Source organism: Numida meleagris, chromosome Z, assembly GCF_002078875.1.
Source record: "Numida meleagris isolate 19003 breed g44 Domestic line chromosome Z, NumMel1.0, whole genome shotgun sequence".
NCBI classification, from domain to species: domain Eukaryota; kingdom Metazoa; phylum Chordata; class Aves; order Galliformes; family Numididae; genus Numida; species Numida meleagris.
In genome coordinates, this window is record NC_034438.1 from 55781605 (window position 1) to 55795553 (window position 13949).

At 41.2% G+C, this 13949-nt stretch overlaps 1 long non-coding RNA gene across 2 annotated transcripts; it reads right to left on the reverse strand.

Annotated features, from left to right (window-relative positions):
* LOC110390211 lies at nucleotides 6866-13905 on the reverse strand. Of its 2 annotated transcripts, XR_002433634.1 has the most exons (3): nucleotides 13537-13905; nucleotides 10909-11073; nucleotides 6866-8087 (listed from the first exon to the last, which is right to left on the reverse strand). It is a non-coding gene; the product is annotated as an uncharacterized LOC110390211 (long non-coding RNA). The 2 variants fall into 2 exon arrangements; XR_002433633.1 differs by having other exon boundaries at nucleotides 6866-11073.

The window sequence follows — 13949 nt, forward strand, 5'->3', positions numbered from 1 at the left end:
CTCATCAGCACTGCCTTTACATCAACGGCACTCACATTTTTTCAATATAAATTTGTAATAATTTGTGGATTTTTCAATCTTTCTGCTTAGCCGGGTATCTGCAAAAATTATTGGGGGAGATGGAAAGATGCTGAGTTTTCTGTCACAGAGTTTAAAGATAGTAAATAAATAAAGTAAATTCACTAGTTTTATAAGTTACTTTACTAGTTATTTTACTGAGGGTTGGCAACAGATTAAAAGTGAAGCATAAATTTTATCCTGCACCCTAAATAAAAATATAAATGACTTAATTATTCCCTCTAGCTTGTTTCTATGCACCGTATTTCTCTGCCATAATGTTCTTAGATATTAACATGCAACAGAAGAGGTTTTTTTGTTTTGTTTTGTTTTTGTAACATCTTTAGTGAAAATTCCAGTTAAGAAAAAAAGCTTGATATGAAAAGAAAGGCAGGGAAAAAGCAACAGGTTTTTCTTTCTTTGGTCTCTAGCCCAGAAGAACTTTGGAGAGGATATTTTCTGGGTTAACCATTGTCTAGCTAAATGCATATTTTCAGAAATAAGTCATCTCGGCAAGATGTTGAAGCAATTTTTGGCACAAAGCCTGAAAGAATTGTTCAGATGCCTTTGAACTTTTTGAACCAGTTGAGCAACTATCTGAATCTGCCAGAATGCTGGAAGGTGAACAGATTCTTAGTGTTTGCAGATGTACTTACGGAAACGGATCAGAGCTTTCATTTGCAGCCAGCATATAAATAACTTAGCAACTATCGTATTTGTATGTAGGTCACTCCAAAAGTAATGCCTCCTATTTATTTCCATGGAAACTTCTACAGATACAAAGAGCACAGTAACACTGGTGGAGCAAGTTCTCAGCTATAAAACACTATATTTCAACATACTCTATGCTGATTTGACTGGATAAGTTGATTAAGATACTCTTCATTTCATGGTGTGAGAGCTGTGCATGGCCATCCAGAATGTGACTTGTCTTTCATGTTGCCATTACCACTGCTGAAATGCACTACCCACTGCCTCTCTGTGCTCACATCCATTGTTTGTTCTCCACCAATGTTCACCAAGCATTGATGAATGTCAGAAGGTACCTTTTTTCTGCATGGAGGAATTCAGCGAAAAACCTTTGCTTCATCCACGTATCCATGTCAGATGCCATTTTGTCAGACTGCCCCTCTGCTGCCGTCTGTCACACAGCAACAACGTGTAACAGGATCTTGGTGGGAAGGTTCAGCCTCTACTACCATACCACCAACATCCACCTCTGATGTTGTGGGACAACATCATAAAACAGGAGACATTACTTTTGGAACAGCGCCTATATTACAGTACTTTTTTAAAAAGAACTGATATGAATTAAGGCTTTTTTTATGTCAGTGTGATCAAAAATGGGTTACTTTCCCATTCATAGTCTATTACAACAAACAATACCTTTTATGCATGAGAAAAGATTTCTGTCTACCGATTCTAAAATGTTTTTTTATCAGTAAGGGCAGTAAATCAAGTACTTAGTACTCCTGTCCTCTTTGTAGTGCTTAATGCTTTGTTGTTTCAATAATGCTTCAAGAGAACTACACAGTGTTTACTTCTACAAATGAGAAGAGAATCAGGTGAGAGCCTTTCACCAAAACCTGTCCTCTGCTGAGCAGAGCAGATCCCATTAAAGTTGGCATGGATGAGCAGCCCTTTATCTCTGGATGGAATCTGCCCCTTTAGCTGTTTGGAATTAATACCCAAATCCTTTAAACCACAAGGAGCTAAGATATGGGATTCCAAAAATTCTTTGTGTGCTAGGCAGCCAATGATTAATGTACAACAATTTTAAAATAATCCAAATAAAACTATCACCCAACGGAAAATTAAAAAGAGTGCTTGAAATTTAGGAAGATGTGACTTAAAAAGTGATAATTTATCCTAGACTGCTTAGAGAAATTTCTAAATGTAATGTAATTCTAAATGCAGTTTCTAGAGGGTAGGCAGGAAAGTTTGCAGTGCTGATCAAACAGCTTTTGAATATGAAAAACATGTACATTGCAACCATGAAACTGATTTGGGGAAATTAGTTCAAATTATGCCTGTCCATTTGGGATTGTTAAGGTCTAAATTCTGAATTAGACACACACAGAACATGGTATTCATACATTCTTATTTGACAGTAAATAAAACACAGGAACATGAATGTACAAGCATACATGTTTTGTTGTAGAGTTCTGTGAAACAGTTGCTGGTTTCTTTTAAAAAAGAACATTCCTATAATGAACAGAAAATCCTACTCTTAATCATCCTTCTGTTAATTTAGGAACTGAGGAAAGTGGCAGATGTCTTCACCTGGGAACAAAAAGGAGGTTCCAGGGAGCTATCACATTGGAAATCTCATCCAGAGCACAAGTACCAAGAGAAAACAGCTCCTTTAGGAGAAAACAACTCTTCACGGCACACTGGCTACTGGGAGACTGCCGTAGCAGGTCTGGAAAAAGCACTGTGTGGTGATGCATTCCCATCTCATCCCAAGTATCGCCACCCTGATCTGGCAATGGAGAGTGTCCAGTTGCAACTGACAATCGTGCCCATCTACTCTTCTTTATTGCTCAAAGCTGCTGTACGATGGCCCTAGCCACAGCTAGACAAACCTTACCACCAGAGGCCTTCAGCTTTGCATTGAAGAGAATCTGCTTAATGTTTACAAATATCTAAAGGGAGGTGAGAGGCAAATGGATGAGGCCAGTGGTATGTAGTGATAGGACAAGGAGCAATGGCCTAAAACTTGAACATAAGAAGTTCTATACAAACATGCGGAAAAACTTCTTTACATTAAGGATGATGTAGCACTGTAACAGGCTGCCCAGAGAGGATATGGAATCTCCTTCTATGGAGATATTCAAGACCCATCTGGATGTCTACCTGTGCAACCTACTGTAGGGAACCTACTTTAGCAGTGGGTTGGATTCAATGATCTCTTCAGGTCCCTTCCAACCCCTACAATTTTGTGATCGTGTGATTCAGCTCTCAGACCCTGCCAGCAGGCTGTCAGTCAGCAGGCTGCCCATGCTCAGTCCATGAGCTCAGCATGTAGTGGGATGTATCTCAGCACGAGTGGGATGTATTTTGCTCAAGACGGAAGCTCTGCTTTAATTTCCAGATATCTTGCTTATCTAGGATAAACAACCTTCCCAAAATGAGGTATTTCTCTTCAAAGATCCAAGACTGTCATAAATAAGAACTAAAGAGTTGATTGGATGATCATAGCAAGAAGGTTGTGGTCCATGGCTCTTCATCCAGGTGGAGGCTGGTCACGAGTGGTGTCACCCAGGAGTCCATCTTGGGACCAGTGCTCTTCCACAACTTTATCAATGACATAGACAGTAGGATTGAGTCCACCCCCAGAAAGCTTGCAGATAACACCAAGTTGAGTAGCACAGTTGACAAAACAGAAAGAAGGGATGCCATCCAGACGGACTTTGGCAAACTTGAAAAGTAGGTTAATGTGAACAAAACAAGGCCAAGTGCAAGGTCTTACACCTGGGTTGGGGCAATCCTAGATATGTGTACAAAAACTGTGAGAAAAACTCCTTGAGAGCAGCCCTAAGGAAAAAGACGTGGGGCTTCCGGACTTGGGACTTGGATGAGAAGCTGGACATGATCCAGCAGTGTGTGCTTGCAGTCCGGAAGGCCAACAGTATCCTGGGCTGCATCAACAGAGGGGTGGCAGCAGAGAGAGGGAGAGGATTGTCCCCCTCTGCTCTGCCCTTGTGAGGCCCATTTGCAGCACTGTGACCAAGACCAGGCACCAGCATAGGAAGGATGTGGAGCTGCTGAAGAGGGTCCAGAAGAGAGCCATGAAGAATATCAAAGGGCTAGAAGAGCTCCCCTATGAAGAAAGGTTGAGGGAGCTGGGCTTGTTCAGCCTGGAGAATAGAAGGCTCCAGGGAGACCTCATTGCAGCCTTCCAGTACCTGAGGGGAGCTTATAACAGCAGAAGGGAAAATGACTTCTTAATCGATCTAATACTTACAGGACAAAGGGGAACAGCTTTAAACTAAAATGGGAAATTTAGGTTAGATGTTAGAAGGAATTTTTTTACTCAGAGGGCACATCTGCCCAGAGAAGCTGTTAGTGCCCCATCCCTGGAGGTGCTAAAGGCCAGGCTGGATGGGGCCCTGGGCAGCTTCAGATGGTAGGGGACAGCCCTGCCCATGGCAGGCAGCTGAAACTGGATTAGGTTTAAGGTCCCTTCCAACCCCAGCTATTCTATGATTCTATGAAGGATAGACATCCTTGAAGATGAAGGCACAAGTCCAAAAATTGACCAATCAGAAAAGCCTGCATCCTTGTGCCCAAATATGAATTAAGTGAGGAGTAGGATACCTCCCCAGACAACAATCAAAGACCACCAAAGACCTCCACATAAGCACAGAGGGTTCAAATATTTTATATACCCTTGTACTTACATAATCCTATGAATGTAGAATAGGGATGTGTGACTTATGTATTAAGTAAGCATATAGTGAAAACATTTTGGACTATAAATAGAAGTTAGTGGAAAAACACAGCATGATTTGTGGGCGTTTTCCACCTCATGCCCTGCACAGAATAAATCAATGTTTCCTCCCTAAACTCCTGTCTTTTTGACTGTGTTTCATGAGGTTTAAAACTGGCAGCAGTGTGAAGAGCTCTAGGAAGTCTCATCAGGAAGACAGGGCTAGTAGGATTCTCCTTGTGCCCTCTTACTTTCTGCTAGCACACAAAATAAGAATGTCTGTAATGATGTTACTGCTCACTTGAAAGGCAAGAACCTGCTAGTAATTTCAGCACCTAATTCAAAATCTACCTTATATCCTCTCAGTGTCTGAGATAACTGTTACTCCACAGTGAATTCTTTACTAGAAAGATATATTATCCATGTACACCTCATTATTAACTTTCTCACCCAATAAACATTGATATATCCTTATATGTAACAGTGGCTATTTATTGCAATACATTTTTTTACAGCATGAGTCTGTGTGCATGTAGTGGTAGAAGTACACAGGTGGGCAGTGACTGCTGAAATTTCTACCAATAAGTTCTATTGGTTCACAGTAATGATTTCAGAGTGGCAGGGCCTAAGAGCTCTCTACTCCTGTTCTTCTAGTAAGATTGACTCTTATCTCTGTTTCCATTCAGATAATAAAATCCATTGTGAATGGCTTGGAACCCCAGTGAGATACATAACTAATATGTCATGTTAAAACCATGGTTCTTCACGACTTAATTATCTGATTTCTGAGTGTGGCTGTTTTGGTGTTTTGGTAACAGAAATTCTGCATTTCATGTCCTCTGCTCATGTGTTCACGTTGTCTTCACCATTCAGATTTCTACATACCAAAAGATACCCAGACTTCTGCATCATTCTTTCTATGAGCCTTTGTGCAGAAGGTTATAATCTGCATGCAGTTTGAGGTTTTTATTAGAATATAGCTCTGCCTGTTAATTACACTATGGATAGTGTGAAATTAAACACTACTTCAAGTACTGGAAGGGCCTGCTTTGTAGATTCAACATGTGATTTTTAAAGAACAATGAATAATAAAATAGTAAAATAAAGGAATATTTGCGTATGCATGTCTTTCAGGAAGTAGGAAGAAGTATGCCAAAACGAAATACAGCAATAATAAAAGAAACTGGGGGGTCATACACCAAGATGACTTAAAGCATCTTTTCTATTTAATTTGCAGGGCTGAAAATATTCTACAGTCATTTGTAGTGATAGTATGGAATTCAGAGAGTTCCAGAACTGAAAATTTGATAGAATAAAACATGTTGCATCTTTCTATGGCAGTTTTGGTGAATCTTTTCTTTTGTTCTCTGTTGTGGTTTGATCCAGTAGGCAGCTGGGCACCACTCATTCCCCCCCGCCTAGTGGGACAGATGAGAGAATTGAAAAAAGGAAAAATGAGGTGCAAGGACTTGTGGAAAGGGTAAGGACAGTTTAATAAAAAAAGGGGGAGAAAAAAAAAGGGGAAGAGTATTTAAAAAAAACAAGTGATTTACAATGCAATTGCTCACCATTGGCTGAATAATGCCTAGCTGGTGTCCAAGCAAGAGCAGCCCACCCACCACCTCCACCCAGTTCTATTGCTCAGCGTGATGTCATATGGTATGGGATATCATTCTTGTCACATTTTGGGTCAGACGTCCTGGCTACATCCCCTCCCAGCTTCTTCTGCACCCTCACCCTCCTTAAAGGCAGGGCAGTATGAGGAGCCAAAAGTCATAGAATCACTGCAGAACCACAAACTCATTTGAATTTGAAGGGACCCTTAAAGATCATCTACTTCAACTCCCATGCAGCGAACAGGGACACTTACAGCTAGATTAGGTTGCTCAGACGCCAGTCCAGCCTGCTGTTGAATATTTTGAGGGATGGGGCATCCACCACCTCCAGTGGGTCTCCCCAGAGGCTTCTCTTCTCCAGGCTGAACAGCCCCAGCTCTCTCAGCCTGTCCTCATAGGAGAGGTGTTCCATCCCTTGGACCATTTTTGTGGCCCTCCTCTGGATGCACTCCAGCAGGTCCATGTCTTTCCTGTACTGTGGACTCCACACCTGGACACAGTACTCCAGGTGAGGCCTCACCAGCACAGAGCAGAGGGGCAGGATCACCTCCCCTCCCTGCTGGCCACGCTGCTTTTGAAGCAGCCCAGGATACAGTTGGCTTTTTGGGCTGTGAGGGCACACTGCTGGTTCATGTTCAGCTGCCATCCACCAGTTCCCCCAAGTTCTTTTTGGCAGGGCTGTGCTCAGTCCTTTTACCCGTCAGCTTGTACTGACAGTGGGTGTTGCCAGGACTCAGGTGCAAGTATATATATACTTGACTTTGTTGAACCTCATGAGGTTCTCCTGAGCCCGCTGCTTGAGGCTGTCTGTGTCTCTCTGGTCAGCATCCCATCCTTCAGGCGTGTCAAACACACCACACAGCTTGTTGTCATCTGCAAATTTGCTGAGGGTGCACTCCTTGACTTACTGTAAGTAGCAATTAAAACATCCATGTTATGAGCGCTATTGTCATCCTAAATCCGAAATACAGCACTGTACCAGTTACTAGGAAGATAATTAACTCTATTCCATCCGAAACAAAGACATTCTCCAAATAATATTTTAAAAGTGACTGCATGAGTGGTCATATGATGTCCTTGGCATCCGTAATCCCTTCTGCTTCATCATTCAGGGCTATAAGTAGTTGGGCTGTGAAAAAATATTGCTATGACAGTTTAGAAAATTGCAAGTTCTTCCTCCTCCAAGCAAGTGGAGATGATTTCACAGATAGAGGTAAAGCAAACTCTAAAAAATGGAACAGATTGTTACTACCAACTTGACGAATCTGGAGCAAGCCTTCCCTTATTCTGAATTTTCTTTTCAGAAGCAAAAAGCAGTAGAACTATTAGAGAATATTACACAGCTAACAACTGATGATTTTTCTGGATTCTGCCGACTCCAATAAAACCAGTGCAAGAAGCCGTAATTGACAGAGATGTACTGTCACTGTTGTTGGATATTTGTTTATGTATGTCTCAAAGTGTTATATTTACCTCTCTCAATATCAGATCAGAAATACATAGTACTTCTCAGCACTTCCACATAGGCTAGAAATATAAGACACAGACAAAATATTGAAAATATGTTTTCTAGTGTACTTTAAATATATGACTATCTGAGTTCAGTACAGTTTCAATATTGTCATTAGCTCTCCTAGAACTTATGCTAATTTTATTGAGCTCCTGCATAATGCAATTTTTTAATAGATGGAAAAAATAACTGACTCATAAAAACTATGTTTTTCTGATTTCTAAAATAAATAAACACAGATAGTGATCTTTTTTCCCATGTTTTAATTATAATGTTATTGCAGTCCATCTATAAATTTCTGTTAACAGTAATTTGAGATTATATCAACACACTAATTATACAAACACTAATAAAGTAAATAGAAAAAAAATGGAAATAATATGAACAAGTGAATATTCTTTGTTATCCCTTTGGTTGGCTGGATCCCGCTTCTAATCGAACGCACTGGCTTCAGTTGAAACAGATTTCAGTCCTGAGGAAGGAGGAATTTACTACTGAGTTTTATTTTCTGAGAATATAAGAGTGTTGTGGGCTTTTTGTTTGCTTGCTTGTTTTCGCCCCTCATGGAGAAATGATACTAGGACTCTACCTTAGAAATCACTTGATACGTGGAGGCAATCACAGTTCCTAACTCTGAAATATAGTAAAGACTTCGTAAGACTTTATGAACAACATTATTAAATAAGAACTCAACTACACAGATGCCAAACTTAAAAATTATAATTAAAGTCTTGTAATTTATTATAAAAATTTATAAGTCCTCTAGGTCCTCAAATGTTTAAAGTGAAAACTGGCAATTCCAAAGCCTGTATGGAAGCTGCCACACCCTAAAAATACGCACTGACTCTCCGTATATTCCCAGCCACATAAAAGATGCTATCAGCATAAAGCTAAATAAAAGGGCACGTCAACACCTGAAATTTGCTCCAAGTATATTGTACGTTGTGCATGGTGGTCACCCATAGCAGCTACTTTAGGAGCAGACAGGCTCAATCCAGATTCCACCATGTCAGTGTTTTCACTGAGGGTCTCGAAATGCACTTTACCCCAGTACCCTATCATAACTGCTGCTATGGAACTTGGAGCTAAGTTGCTGATGGGAGGAAAGAACCCTTAATTCTGTGCATCAATCTGAGTTGCTTTTCTTGTTCCAACCCATCATCAGTGTGCATGTGTTGTGGTGTTAGTGTTTTGTTGTGGTTTTTCTGTGACCTAGCAGAGGAGCCCATACAGAGGAGCCAGTCTGGTGAGTACCATGATTCATGATGTTAATTATAGCTGTATATTTCTCCCATGGCTTTCTCAGGTGTTTAATCTTTGAGTAAAGAAGCTCTGAGTGGGGAGAGGGCAGCATAAATGAGACGGCAACAGAATACTAAGATCCAGTTTTCCGAAATTCAGTACTAAACTTGCTCAGAGATGTAGAACAGATCAACCACATGAGAGCTCACATTAATGCACAGAAACCAGGAAACTCACTATACCCACTATCACCTCTCAGGTAGTAATTTATAGTTAAATGTTTGATTTTCTTTAATTAAGATGTTTAATTTTGTAATAACTCACACATTCAGCATTTTTTTCCTCCGCTGCTAAAAGGACAAGAACCTTTAAACTAAAACTTTGAGTTGTGATTTATCAGACGAATGCATATAACAAGTATTTGAAACAAAAGTAGGCAGTTTTATAAATCCAAGATGAGAACCGCAGAAATTGCCAACAATTAATGTTGTTGTTCCCTTAATCATTGTCTTTACAAAGTGAATTGGAGTTTTTCTGTCACCAGCCACAGCAACTTGCTCTCAAGTATTAATACGATTAATGCCATAATTTTTCAGCAAAAAGTTCTTCCTGAAGACGGGTATTTCTATACAAGCATAAGCCATCTGTGCCAACTAATATTTTATTAGTGAGAAGATGCTCTCTAAATTGTTTTATAGCTGTTTGTGTGTTCTGTGGAAATGCAACGCTTAAAGTTTTGCACAAAAGTTTTTTTTACATGTGCCTAATTATCTCTTTGTGTGGAGCTATGTAATTATGAGTTCCTGCTTCTCCTTCACCATCTGCAGTTTCTTTCTCTCTCCTTCGGGGTTTTGCAATCACTGTGGGGAGTGACTTCAGCTAGGACCAACAGCAATATCACTCTCTTATGTCTATTTGTGTACTTCAGCACAGGGGTATGGAGGTGTAGAACATTCCCTGGACATTATCTCAGCCAAAATCAACCACCACCATGCATCCATTCCTTTAAGCATGCATCCCAACGTGATTTTCCCTGCCTTGAAAACTCTAGGATCCGCTTGCGTAAGGCAAAACGAACAGTGGTGGTTTGTATAATGGATTCTGAGGAGCACTACAGTTCTTGCAACATTCTGTTTGCTTCTGTCTTTCCTGTACTGCTGCTTCAGGCTATATTGCTTTCTCCTCCCCGCTCTCATTGACCTTAGGCTGAGCCATAGGCATGCAGATACAGTGAGTCTGCATCCCAAATATTTTTTATGATACTGTGGCTTCTTCTGGAGGAGGAGATCCCACAGTACACTAAATAAAGTCTTCTGAGAAAACTTTCCATGTGAGAGACTCAGCAGAAACGAAAAAATTATTTTCCATTGTACCTTGAACAATAACTTAAGAATTCCCAGAAGTTTTTTGTACTTCATTTGTATGCAGGAAATATTAGTAACTCTGATTGAATCTCAGTTAGGTACTGTGTAAAATTTCGTATTTCAAAGTAATTCTTAGGCAAGAGTTCAAGCTATACTTGAGGGAATGTATTAAAAGTAATGTAATCATACATGAGTTATTAAAATACAGAGCAGTAATTAGAAACACATGGACCACGCAGAACTTACAGATATCTGACTGGCATCAGTTTTGCACTAGTGAAGCCAAAAAAGGGAGGAGTGTTACTCTTATCCCATCTGCTGATGTGAGGAGTCTCCAGATTTTGCTGTCTTTCTAAACAGCTGTAGACAAATCCATTCCCTGCCTGTTTCCACTCCCTATCCCCCAATATTGCAAGGGAAAAACAAGATTTTGCTTCCTAGTCAGTAGCAGATTAGCAAAGAAATTAGCATTTTTATTGATTTGTCAGAATTAAATACTGCAGCATTTGTGATGTATAGATGATAAAAGGGGGGGGGGGGAATTAATCTCCTGAAGGAAAGCTTTTTCAGCACTGAAATATAAAGTTAACTGCGAACTCGGGATCAGATCCTGATAGGATGTTCACAAATGTACAGGTTTATTTTGTGCTTTCGGGTTATGAAAAACACTTAATAAAGTTCACTTACTTGGCATTCAATGAGGCTGTCAGCAAGAGACATCTAGGAGCACTGCAACAATTTTTTTTGTAACTTCTTGTTTTGGAAAAACATTGATACTAAATTTTTGTTCTTTTGCTCTGTTTCTTCAAAGCACAGACTGCAGTATTTGCTCTGTCGGACTCCTCTTTGTTTCTGAGTGGAAACAAACAGGCAATATTTCACTGATAAATATTCAGGTTTTCCTGAGTCATATTTGCATCCTTGAAGTATCATTTACTTTTGTAGCACTGACATACCTGCAGAATGTATTTGCCATAATTCTTGCCCACTTCAAAAGGAAATAAAGCAAAAATACTAATGATTACATTTATTTTAAAATAGATGTTTTAGCAATATAATTTGGCAACGGTTTATTGTATTGTTTATTATATAAAAATGGTTTATTTTCTAGGAATCGTGAAATCTACACTAATCTCCCAAAAACTTGCCCAGATGCTAGAAGTTTGTTTATTTCAGTCAGTGTACAAGAGAAAACTTTGCTATTAAATGCTGCATGTTGGAAAGCCAACACTGTTTCAAAATGAAAGGAACAAATGCAATATCATCCCAGCAAAATACCTTCCACTTGCAAGGAAGAGAGGTCTAAATGTAGCGTAGCCTGCTACGTGTATCAAATATATCCAACTGTATACTGACATATCCAATTTATGCCAACTGTAAATCTTTTGGACTGTGGCTGTGGCGGTATTTGGTATATTGTGTTACAATTCTAAGAGGCAGTTCAGAGTTCAGTCCTAAAAGTTGCAAAGCTGGTCATAGTTTTAATAAGCCAAAATAGTCTCGAGTCAAGTTGTAAGCCATATGAGTAAACAACACATTCCTCCATTTTGCTTTCCCTTTGTTTTGAGGTTGAGAAAACATTCCTGATCCCCGGGGGCAGCAGTCTGGAGCACGGAAGTGTCAGCGCTCGGTGCTCTACGGCTGTTCTGTGCCTGTCTGTGAGCACTGACCCCTCTGGCTGGTTTAATAATGGCACTTATTGGCTTTTCTACACAAAGGAAGCATACCGCTCTCACTCAGGCCTGAACTGCAAAGAGCAAAGAGAAACAATGCTGATATGCACTTTTCACGAGTAAAATGTCTCACATTAGCCAAGGCACAGTATACATGCATTTCTGTTCTTATTTTCTGTTTCAGCACAACCAGAACGAGATAAATTCAATCACACGAACAGCAGGAAGAAATCTCAGATGTAAGAAAACAACAGAGAATTTTAAATGTGTTTAAACATGTCCTTTCAATTTGAGAGACCAAATGAAAAACATCCTGTAACTCCTTCAGCAAAAACAATACACTTTACTTCAAGCACCATAACTGCAAAACAAAGGGGGAGGGGAAGGGGGTGAGGCTGGGAGAGTAGCAACACATGTCTTTAAAATGAAATGAAAACTCAGTGACAGAAGACCTGGAAGTAGATGTAACCAAAGCCAGCATTAACACCTGCAGGGAGCTCAGCCTGAATACGAGTATCCCAAATTTTTTTGACTTGCACTGCCTGTAAACACAGACCCTTTCACCCTAGTGCCAGCTGCAGTGTAAACCTACCATGGGCTATAATCCTACTTCACTGACAATTTTATGCTGCAGCAGGTGTTATAGAAATGGAATACCATTTTCTTTTTTTTTCTCCAGCTGCTGTTATTCTTTGTAGCCAGCTCTGCTATCTTCCAGAAGGCTGGAAAAGAGCAAATTGTAGTAACAGGCTGAGGAAGAAGGAACACAGGCTGTGACTCTGTGTTAACAAAGGCATCCCATGGGCAGGGCAGGAAGCCCCACCACCAACAAATTACCTCTAGTCACAAGCCCCTGTGGCTGGATAGTATTTGTTTCCTTGGGGAGATGTCGCTTCATAGTTACAGACTGCAGGAATTATTTTGCTAAGACAACTGAACTAAGGATGAATGTCTAGGAATAAGCATTCAAGTGTGGCTGATCTCACGTCCTTGGTGGAAAACTGCTGTCTTCCCAGGTCCAGCTGCGGCTCGTTCTAAGGAACACCATTCAACGGCTGTGGGGAACCTAGCTAAGGGAAGTTCTTGGTGTTTTCCTGCAGACAAGCCCTTTCTTCAGTGATTTATGTGAGGACACTCAGGGCTTTGAATCAATCCTTCGAGCAGCGTTTCTCATTCCAGTTTTTATTCTCCAATATCCCACAGATGATCCCAAGAGGGCAAAGTGTAAAGTGACTGAGGTACAGCCTGCTTAACCCTTGGCAAACAGGTGCTGCTGATTTTTAAGCCACAAATAGATTTCCAGGTTAAACCCAGAGTGAGGAATCTAGCCGTTTGATCTATTACATAGTAATGTGAAGGATGTAGCCTTTTCCTGAGGAGTGCAGGGTCAACCAGTGATTAAGGACACATCTTCCTCAGCAAACTTTCAGCAGTCAGACAAATTCCAGATACAGAACATCTAAAAGCTAACGCCAAAACTTGGGCTGAGCTGAATCTGATTCACTACACTTTGAGTATCACAGTACGAGAAGGCAGCTAAAACTACGTTAGCTAGAGTCTTGTTTTCAAATTGTAGCTCACAACTTCCACACTACAGGGAAAAACAAGCAAGCGCGGAGCGGAGGAGCACAGAGACTCCTACCTTAGCACCACAACAAAGGACGGCGCGGTACAGAACGAACCGACACTTCACGCAGTGGGCAGGGCGGGACCTCACTGGCGCGCGGGCTCATCTATATGTCGGCGGCGGCGGGATTCGAATCGCGCCTCCGCCTACAAAGCCTGAGGCGCGCGGCTGTCATCGGCGTGTTATTGGCTGAGAGCTAACCACGTGTCACGATGTCAGGGGGCGGGAGGAAGGAGGCGAGTAGAGCCGGCCATATTGTAGGAGGCTCCTGAGCGCGCTACAACGCTCGTTGCTGCTGCTCTACACTAGGGACCTCTTCGTTTCTGTTTCCGGCCGCCCGGCGCTCTCCTCCCGCCCGGCGCTCTCCTCCCGCCCGGCGCTCTCCTCCCGCCCGGCGCTCTCCTCCCGCCCGGCGCTCTCCTCCCGCC